This window comes from Euprymna scolopes, chromosome 28 (genome assembly GCF_053919585.1).
Source record: "Euprymna scolopes isolate OS-2025 chromosome 28, ASM5391958v1, whole genome shotgun sequence".
Lineage (NCBI taxonomy): Eukaryota > Metazoa > Mollusca > Cephalopoda > Sepiida > Sepiolidae > Euprymna > Euprymna scolopes.
In genome coordinates, this window is record NC_136509.1 from 34,252,577 (window position 1) to 34,264,185 (window position 11,609).

Here is an 11,609-nt window from a genome sequence, read left to right on the forward strand (position 1 = left end):
TTTATTATCGATATAAAGTTCTATCTGAAAGGATACTGAGCGTTATTCTCTGAATTCAGTTCTGAATTTAAGTTGATGTTTATAATATTGATATACACTATTTTCATTTGGAAAATCTAGAAAATCAAATAATGTTATATAATTTTGGTTATAGTCAGCCAATTTTCTGTGGAGTGCTACTGGAAGTGATGACAAGGCAAATCAGTTTCTTTGCTTTCATTGTGTACTAGCCTGAGTGTTTGGAGGTGTGTGCCGAGAGAAAAAAGTGGTAGTAGGCAGGCAGGGAGGAAAAGAATGTGGAGGGGGAAAAAAAAAAAAAAAAAAAAAAAGTGATGTCTTTGCTGTTGCATTCATTGTAAAACGGGAAGTGACAGCAGTTTAAATTGAGGCTAGACAATCTAAAAGAGGGGATGACTTTTGAAAATATCAGCGAAAAAAAGCAACCTCCTCCTTGTAGAAAAGTGGCCAGTTAAGGGTGATGGAATTAATGTTTTGGGCCAATTTTTCAATATTTGTTGTTCGAAGGGTCAAGCTTCAAAATGATACCGATGTCGTAGAAATCCGCCACCTCTGTCAAAGTTTTAGGCAGACATACAAACATACATACATTTAAACAAAGGGGAGATTTATATTATAGGAGATTGTATATGTTTTTATGGTGTTTGAAATTTTGTTACTTTGATGACAATAAATGCATTCATATACATAAACATTTTTATAATTTCATAAAAATTATAGAAATTCAAATAAAAGAACTGTAAAAGAAAGACTTATTTTTATATTATTTTGTTAATTGTTCTTGTATAATTTCCAAAAATGTCCGTATATTTTATTCCAATAAATCGCTTCAAAAAAGAAATACTGAAGAACAATTCTGGTCACCACTTCTGGTAGCACTATACCCGAAAAATTAGGAAGTACATTAGCCGACTATAACATTTTTTTCTCTTTTGAAACTTTTGTTGTTATAACTTTTTACTCTTCATTTTGTTGGTGGTATTAATTATTATTGCTCCCCACCCCTTTGAGAGAGAAATGGTACTAGTCCAATGTTACTGACATTTGCTGTAAAGTATGAATATGTGTCGTAGGGTTAGCATGAATTTTGATCTTTGAAAACATTTTGTAAATTTAATTTGAAGATTTAGAAAACGTAAATGTTATATATATTTTATTAAATGACTAAAATCATTTTTTTTTTTCTAAGACTTATTTATGGAATGGTTTTATTTTTTGATTTAGTTGGTGGTCTTTATTCTTATTTTAAATACATTTTGATATAGTAAATAGAATGTAAAGATAATGGTTTAATTGAAAATAAACAAGGACAGAAAAGGGTTAAAATTTTAGAACGGGGAAGAGAAGGAAAACCGTCATGCTTATTAGACTTAAAGACAGTTCCAGTTTATTTTATTAATATATAGATTTTTTTTAATTTAAAATTATTGTTCAACAGTAAACAATCAAGCCTTCATTTTTTTCTCTTTTTTACTTTAGGATAATAAATTATTATTTCAGAAATATGTAGTTCTTGTCCAGAATTCAACATAAAAAAAACAAATCCAGAAATGTACCCATCATGAAACAAAAATACCATATTCCAAAAAATGACTAAATTGATCAAGTATTATATTTTTATTCATAAAAAGTTTGAGAAGGTGAGGATGGTGTATCTTTCTCTACCATATTTAATAAAAGGAGACAACTTAATTTGAACTACCAAGACAGAATTAGAGATCAAAATCAACCTTGTAATGGCTACAAATTACTATTAATTGCTAAAAATTATAAAAGATATTATATATATATATAAATTGCTAAAAAAAAAAAAATAAAAAAAATAAAAAATAAATATAATAATACTAGCTTATCAATTTAAGTGATTTTTGGAATATAATATTTTTGATCTGTGACAGGTACATAGATCAAAGTTTTTTTTCTGTATCTTTTGTTTTTTTTATTGGATTGAATTTGGGACAACAACCAAATAGGTATCAATTTCAATATTGACCAAATTTTTTTAACACTAACCAAAGTCAAGGTAAAAGCATACGATTTTTAAAATTACATGTGGGTTAAAGACCTTGCCACTTGTACTTAGGGTTAGTAAAAAAATTTGATTAATGTCAATGGATACATATTTTTCATATAATATTTACATAAGTCATATCTATTCAATTTCATTTTTGCTTTATTATAAAAAAAAAAAAAAATGGGTGCTTTCAATTTTTAATTTGAAAATTATCGACTAATTTCGATTTCAGTCACTAATTTTTTCAAATAAGATCTATTACAGCATTCAGTGCAACTTTACTATAATGTGTCTTTCAAAAAATGCATTTCAGAGAAAAAACATTACATACTTATGTCGTGTCAAAATCAGTATAAATAAAAAAAAAAACAAAAGGTCCAGTAGGAAAATAACTAAGTTAAAACCGAATTTTTTGAAGTTGCGATCTCTCACTGTAAATTAATCCTTTCTAAGATCAAAAACAGGGGAAGATAACTGCATTTTATTGCTTCAGTTGTTTCGCGCAGAACCTACTGACATTATATTTCAGGTCAGCCACCTTGCTTTTTCTTGATCTATTGGATGCCTTTTTCGAAAATCAGTCCTAACACATCTACAAGACCATTTTTCGTAATTTATGGAATTTATCCTAATTTCAATATGACACTTAAGTATGTAATAATGTTTATCCCTGAAATGCCCTTGTTTGAAAATACACGATCGGGTCGGACGACACACTATAGTAAAGTTGCAACCAGCATTTTAAAATTGGGTGCGTCTGCAGTATAATGGGATTCCAAATAAATTAATTTCAAGTAAAACAAACTATTACATACTTACGTATTGTATTGAAATTAGTAAAAATTCCAAAAATGAAGACAAATGATTGAGTAGAGGATATATTAGAACTTTTTTTTTTTTCTTTTACAAAAAACGATTAGCAGTCAGTTCTATTTTAAAATGGTGGATTAAATTCTTGTCGAAATCACACTGCAGTTACCTACCCTGAATTTTAACTGTTGAACATTAACAAATACAATAAGTTGATAAATTTTACTTGAAATAATTTTTCTTCAATCATTTTTCGTAATTTTAGAAATTTTAGTTTCAACAGGATACACGAGTACATCGTGTTTTTTTTTTAAATGTATTTATTCAAAAACCCATTATATTGCACAAGTACCCGATTCATTTTAGAATACTGAAATGTCTTCGATTCGAAATAATTTATGTAAATAAAATAGAGAAATCAATGAAAATCCATTATACAACACAAGCACCGTAAATTAAGTTATCTCCCTTGAAATGGCAATTTGTTACCCTAAAGTAAAAGAGGTCAGACAATTGTAGTAGAACAATATAGTAAATGAAGATACCGCATATTTGATATATTATTAATAATAAAAAAAGAAAACTTGTTAGAATAACGGGCAAGAGAAAGTGTGATAGCAAATAAGTTACTTTTTTTTTTTGTAAGCTGCAGTCATTCTTTCTCTTGTTAAACAAAAAAAAAAAAAAAAAAAAAAAAAAATTTTTTATCCCAGTTTACGAACTGCCTATCATTCATAGCAGCTACCTGGGTAGATGGATACCTGATTTTCAGGGTGATTACGAGACAGGTTGCTGTTTCCACGTGAAATGTCGTCCATTCCTTTCACTTAACACAGCTGAAAAGAACCCAACCGGAATTTTGACGTTCAATTAAAAAAATTGGATACATTAAGGGACAAAGCCTTTCTACACAAAAATAAAATAAAAAAATGATAAAATAAAAATATATTCATTAAAAAAAAAAAAAAAATTGATAAATAAATAAAAATAAATAAAGGAAAGTACAAAAAAAATTTTTTTTTAAATTAAATAGTTCAAATATAGTTTTTCTAGCATGGTAGAAAAAGCCCACCTTCTTTGCAATACTCTTGGCAATGTCTTCTATATATGTGTTCTAATTAATGTCACCTATGAATGTTAGGCCGAGGTGCTCAACTAAAGCATTAAATCATCCATGATATGCCCATTTTTCCATCGGATTATTTTAATTATTGATACTTATCAAAGACATTCCGATACAAAACATATCCAAGAACACTATCAGATACATAAAGTATATTTGTGTGAAACTTCATAAAAATCGGCCCAGCCATTGTGGAATCTTTAGGGAACAAACCCGCACACAAAGTTCTTTTTATATTAATCTTATTAAAATGTACACTTCACAAAACCATTGGTTGAAGTTTTTTTTTTCTTTATTATTAGAGCACTCTGCTGGAATTCTTTTTCCCCAAAATATAACTAAGTATATATGTATAGGTAGAAAACGTCAAGATATTGTGGAATTAAATTTACAATATTTTATTCAAAGCAAGGAATACAAAATAAAGGTGAAAGGTTTCTTATCCCATGGAGTTTCAAAGATAGGCTCTTCTCCTCAGACGAAAAAAAAAACGTTAGCAAAAAGTAAGTCTAGATAAATATCTATTTTTGTCAGGTTAAAAAAAAAAAAAAAAAAAAAAAAGAAAAACTTTATAGGACAAATGAAAAGGAATAATCACCAATATTCAATAATTTTGGTTGCAAATATCCAGTGAGATTCAAAGTTCGTAATAAATGTGTTGATTAATAAATCCAAATCCAAAAAGAGTACAGCAAGATAATCATTGGAATCTTAAAGAATATTCGGAGGTTGGAGAAGTGATGAAAAGCTCGTGTAGACGAATCTTATATTGAATTATATATATATATATATATATATATATATATGTCTGTCGTCGGTCAAGAATCCCACCCCCATCTTCTTCCCTATATATAAACAAAAATGAAGAAAAATCTACAACAGAAAAAATATCATACACCAAAAATCATGTAAATTGATCAAGTAGTTTTATTTTTATAAGGAAATTCATTTTTGAGCAAAAGTTGAAGTTTTCTAATGCCGAACCTCCCCAGGTTAGGAGTGGCTTCCTAAAATCTCAATTTAGAGATATCACTCCGGTTTCTTCAGACTTGTTTTTTTAGATGGTGTTGGTTAATAGTCACTCAAGGTTTAGCCATGAGATTTGATTTTCTCATTTGGAAATAAAACTATCGATTTACGTGATTTTTGGTGTATGATATTTTCTTTGCAACACTGCCACATACAGATTGTTCTTTTCTTTTATTTTTAATATAGGGAGAATTCTAGACAAGCACTAGAGTTATAAATAAACAAATAAATGAAATAAGTAAAAAGTAAATAAAAATAAAAAAAATAGATATTAAATGGTTGAAACTCGATCACGCTGAAAAGTGTCAGAAAAAGAAAACTGGGAAAACCTTTATATGAAAATGTAAAAAGAACAAAACTTATTTCGATCACTTAAAAAAAAAAAAAAATAATTTGCCAAAAACATTAAATTAGCTGCAAGAAATTTTTTTTTTTTTTTTTTTTAAATAGGGATTTTTATCCTTAACCCCCAAAATTGACAGATTAGATCATTCCTGTAATGATCTGGTCTCTGTTGATTTTGTGATTGGATATCAGTTCCATGCAGTTCTAGGAGATCCACCCTTCCAGGCTTCGAGAAGGGGTAGTTTATAGCTAATCGCCCAAGGCACCCTTATCGGGGAATGCTGATGGAGCTGACCAGGCTCCTTTTGCAGGTTAGACTGCCCCATCCCCCGGGAGGGAGGGATGCTGACTTAATCTCACTTTCCAATCTTGGTTGCAAAGGGAGATAATTAAATACCCTCCATTATGGTTAATACTATCAAGAAATGACTTCTGGAAAAATATTTGTCATTGTCAGCTAAATATTTATAAAAAAAAAAAAAAAAGTGTGTTTTCATTATTTTTAAAAACAGTAATCTATGAACAGGCAGGTTTTGAGGTCCTACCTCTCCTCAGCATAGCTCCACTGTCTTCCCCCAAGAATCGAACCCAAGACCATATGTATTACAGCCCGGTGCATTAACTGTTATACTATGAAGTCCAAGATAATTTTACTGTTTATTTTTATTGACTATAAAAATATATAGATTTTTTTTTTTTTTTTAAATAATATGGTTAAATTGCGTCTTCATTTTGAAGATATTTTTTTACTTAGAAAATCTCCCATATTTTATTTGAATGTAAACAAACATCTTAATTTATTTTTTATTATTTTTAAAAACGGTAATCTACGTACGGACATGCATGTTTCAAGGTCTTATCTCTTCTCTGTAGCTTGACCGTCTCTCTCTAGGAATTGAAGCCCAGAAGTAAAAGATTTTCAAGGTGAAGATGCTAATTAACCGTATTATCATTAAAAAAGAAATTACATATACATAGATATATTTCACTACACCGATGAAGACTGAAGGATCGGTCGAAAATTATGTACCTGTAAAAAAGTTTTAATTTTTTTTCATAACATTATTTTGTATTTCTGCACGTCACCAATTGAAAACGAATAAAGAAAAGTTATAAGCTTTTATACTTTTCGTATTCTTTTTTATACATTTCCATTCATATATATATATATATATACATACACACACACACTTATGATTACTGAACGGATGAAACACTAGTGTCTATAGATATTAAATAATTATAGCAATAATTATATCAGCTCCTTTAAGAACTCGATTCTTATTGTTGAGCACTCTAAGGTGAAATTAAAGTCGGTCACTTAAGCTTACATGCGCAGATCATTGTTATAATCATAAGATTACTGTCGCCGTCTAGATGTTTACGCTTTATATAAATGTTAATTTCAACTGTATTTCACGCGTTTAACGTTAGCCGTGTGGTTTATTTCTTGCTGGAATCAGAGATGGCTTCGTGGCTGGGGTTAAATCTCCCGACTGGCTGTAATCATAACTCACTGCACTGATAATTTCCCAAAAGGATGGAACACTAATGCCTGTAGGTATTAAAAAATTATTCCAACCGTTACTTATTTAGTGAAGCTCAGTATCCATTTGTTTATAAACGAGCATTGTTAAGCGATGGGCAAATGTTAATAGGCATTTGATGAATCATTTACGAGCACTGATCCATGATCCTGTGGTTAGAGCTGCTGACTGTCAACGCGATGATTGTAGGTTCGATACATGTCTAGGGAAAGGTGCTAGTCTAGCCACACTGATGAGTTCTGATACAAAAAACCAGTACTGTATGTAGATCACACACACACACATATATATATATATATTATATATATATATATATTATATATATAATATATATAATATATATATATAATATATATAATATATATATATATATATATATATATATATATATACTAGCAGGCTGCCCGGCGTTGCCCTGTCTTAATTTAATTCATGCAGATTACTTATTATTTCTCTATCAATTATTGAACCTAATATATGGTAGCAAGATCAAATGCTAGAATTGAAACCAAAACACTTCTCCACCCTCATTCCTTATTTAGCCTCTGAGCACTGCCCATATATAATTTGCTCGTCATCCCTTTTTTGAAAGATGGAGTTGCTCAATCATTGAAAACAAGATTCAAGCGAGAGCACACAGTCCAGTTTTATAATTATATATGGATATATATATAGTTTTATAATTATATATGGATATATATATAGTTTTATAATTATATATGGATATATATATAGTTTTATAATTATATATGGATATATATATATAGTTTTATAATTATATATGGATATATATATATATAGTTTTATAATTATATATGGATATATATATATATAGTTTTATAATTATATATGGATATATATATATAGTTTTATAATTAATATGGATATATATATAGTTTTATAATTATATATGGATATATATATAGTTTTATAATTATATATGGATATATATATAGTTTTATAATTATATATGGATATATATATAGTTTTATAATTATATATGGATATATATATAGTTTTATAATTATATATGGATATATATATAGTTTTATAATTATATATGGATATATATATAGTTTTATAATTATATATGGATATATATATAGTTTTAATAATTATATATAGGATTATATATAGTTTTATAATTATATATGGATATATATATAGTTTTATAATTATATATGGATATATATATAGTTTTATAATTATATATGGATATATATATAGTTTTATAATTATATATGGATATATATATATATATAGTTTTATAATTATATATGGATATATTATAGTTTTTATAATTATATATGGATATATATATATATATAGTTTTATAATTATATATGGATATATATATATATTATGTATATAATATATATGATATATATAATAGTTTTATAATTTATATATGGATATATATATAGTTTTATAATTATATAGATATATATATATATATTAGTTTTATAATTATATATGGATATATATATAGTTTTATAATTATATATGGATTGTAATATATAATATAGTTTTATAATTATATATGGATATATATATATAGTTTTATAATTATATATGGATATATATATATAGTTTTATAATTATATATGGTATATATATATATATATATATATAGTTTTATAATTATATATGGATATATATAATAGTTTTATAATTATATATGGATATATATATAGTTTTATAATTATATATGGATATATATATATAGTTTTATAATTATATATGGATATATATATATAGTTTTATAATTATATATGGATATATATATATAGTTTTATAATTATATATGGATATATATATATAGTTTTATAATTATATATGGATATATATATATAGTTTTATAATTATATATGGATATATATATATAGTTTTATAATTATATATGGATATATATATATAGTTTTATAATTATATATGGATATATATATATAGTTTTATAATTATATATGGATATATATATATAGTTTTATAATTATATATGGATATATATATATAGTTTTATAATTATATATGGATATATATATATAGTTTTATAATTATATATGGATATATATATATAGTTTTATAATTATATATGGATATATATATATAGTTTTATAATTATATATGGATATATATATATAGTTTTATAATTATATATGGATATATATATATAGTTTTATAATTATATATGGATATATATATATAGTTTTATAATTATATATGGATATATATATATAGTTTTATAATTATATATGGATATATATATATAGTTTTATAATTATATATGGATATATATATATAGTTTTATAATTATATATGGATATATATATATAGTTTTATAATTATATATGGATATATATATATAGTTTTATAATTATATATGGATATATATATATAGTTTTATAATTATATATGGATATATATATATAGTTTTATAATTATATATGGATATATATATATAGTTTTATAATTATATATGGATATATATATATAGTTTTATAATTATATATGGATATATATATATAGTTTTATAATTATATATGGATATATATATATAGTTTTATAATTATATATGGATATATATATATAGTTTTATAATTATATATGGATATATATATAGTTTTATAATTATATATGGATATATATATAGTTTTATAATTATATATGGATATATATATAGTTTTATAATTATATATGGATATATATATAGTTTTATAATTATATATGGATATATATATAGTTTTATAATTATATATGGATATATATATAGTTTTATAATTATATATGGATATATATATAGTTTTATAATTATATATGGATATATATATAGTTTTATAATTATATATGGATATATATATAGTTTTATAATTATATATGGATATATATATATAGTTTTATAATTATATATGGATATATATATAGTTTTATAATTATATATGGATATATATATAGTTTTATAATTATATATGGATATATATATAGTTTTATAATTATATATGGATATATATATATAGTTTTATAATTATATATGGATATATATAGGGTGACTGAACTTTTGAAGTACTTACAGATTACAGCTTGTATAATACTGTTGGTTGGTTGGTTGGTTGTTTTACGGCATATCAACCCTTTTCGGGTTATTTAATGCCGAATCCAAAGATTTTGAAGAAAAATTTTTAATAGAATATATTTGTTGTTTTCAAGTTGGTTTCTATTTAACCCATAGTTGGAACCCTAACAGGTACTACCACTCCGGGTCAGAGTGGACCTGGGAGCAATGGTAATTAAAGGGTGGCTCCACACTCCCCAAAGCCCGCAAGCTGGGGCCTCACCACTGGATATAGTTTAAGGTCATATCCAGGACCCCCATTGAGGGACTTTTACCCTCTGCAGGGAGGCAGTCGGTGTATTTTAATGCCTCACTGACAGGGCCGTATAATACTGTAAACTTAAAGTCCATATAAATATTAGTATGAATATTTATAAGACAATCTCAACCAGATAAAAAAGCTCAATATATAAGAGCAACAGTATAAATGAAAATTTGGAATTAATTTGTATAAATTAAAAAAAACGTACGATAAATTTATTTCAACAAAGAATACAAAAATTTAAAGTTTTTGTTCCTTAATCCATGAATTTTCAATAAATGGCTCATCTCAGACAAAATTTTTTTTTTTAATCTATTACTATTTTTGCTAGTTAGCACAGATTGAAAAACTCTTGTCTGAGATGAGCCATTTATTACTGGGTCATTCCATGTCAATTCACCAGGCCATTACACCCACCGACTCCGAATTATTATTTTCTTTTTAAATTAACAAAAACCATCTTATTGAATAGTTTAAGAAATTACTTAACACAATATGAACATTTGAGAAGTTTGGGAGCATTAGGATGATTGTCTTTATTAATCTTTCACTGAATTACTGAACGTACATAGGAAAAAAAAAAAAAAACTATAAAATTGGCAGGGCCATATCTCCTAAAGTAGGCTAGAAACCCTGACAAAATTCTTTTTGAGAACTAAGTAGTCATAGTAGATGGTATAAACAAACTATGAAAATTGAAGAGGTCATATTTTCTTTAGACTGATCATAAGCTACATAGGTAAAAAAAATCGATGATTTGGGGGACGTGCTTTTGGGAGAGCAAAATTTTATTTTCTACCAGGTATGGAGTTTGGATTCTACAGTCCCTAAATGCCCTTCCTACCAAATTTCAGAAATATTGAATAAGTGGAAGTATTTTTTTTTCTCATTTTATAAAACACTGAAATTCCATACGGTTTCACGGCATAAATTTGGAAGCAAAATATGCAAATTTTACACCCCCCCCTCTAAAATCCGAATGGTAAGGTTTAGGACCAAATAATTTGGCAAATTTTCCTAACTCATGAAGGGAATATTTGTGCCAAATTTCAACTAATTCGGTGTCGGTGGGTGCAGATTTGAACTTTTTGCTGGTGTTTTGACATGGAATGACCCTATTGAAAAAAGCATGGATTAAGGAACAAACTTCAAATTTTTGTATTTCTTGTTGAAATAAAGGTCAAATTTTTTTAATTTACAGAAATAGGTGCTTTCAATAGGTTTCCAGAATTTAAAAAATTTTTTACAAGCATTTAAAATAATCATTGTAGACTCTTGAAAATTCATTATGTTATTGCTATACATCTTGTGCAATGTCTGACCAATTTTTATGATTTCAGGTTCAAACAAAC

The 11,609-nt window shown here is 25.8% G+C and overlaps 1 protein-coding gene across 1 annotated transcript in view; it reads right to left on the reverse strand.

The window, feature by feature from the left end:
- Positions 1-11,609, reverse strand: part of LOC145249562 (pygopus homolog 2-like) — a gene marked incomplete in the record, with an annotated part of 52,174 nt that overhangs the window by 23,879 nt on the left and 16,686 nt on the right.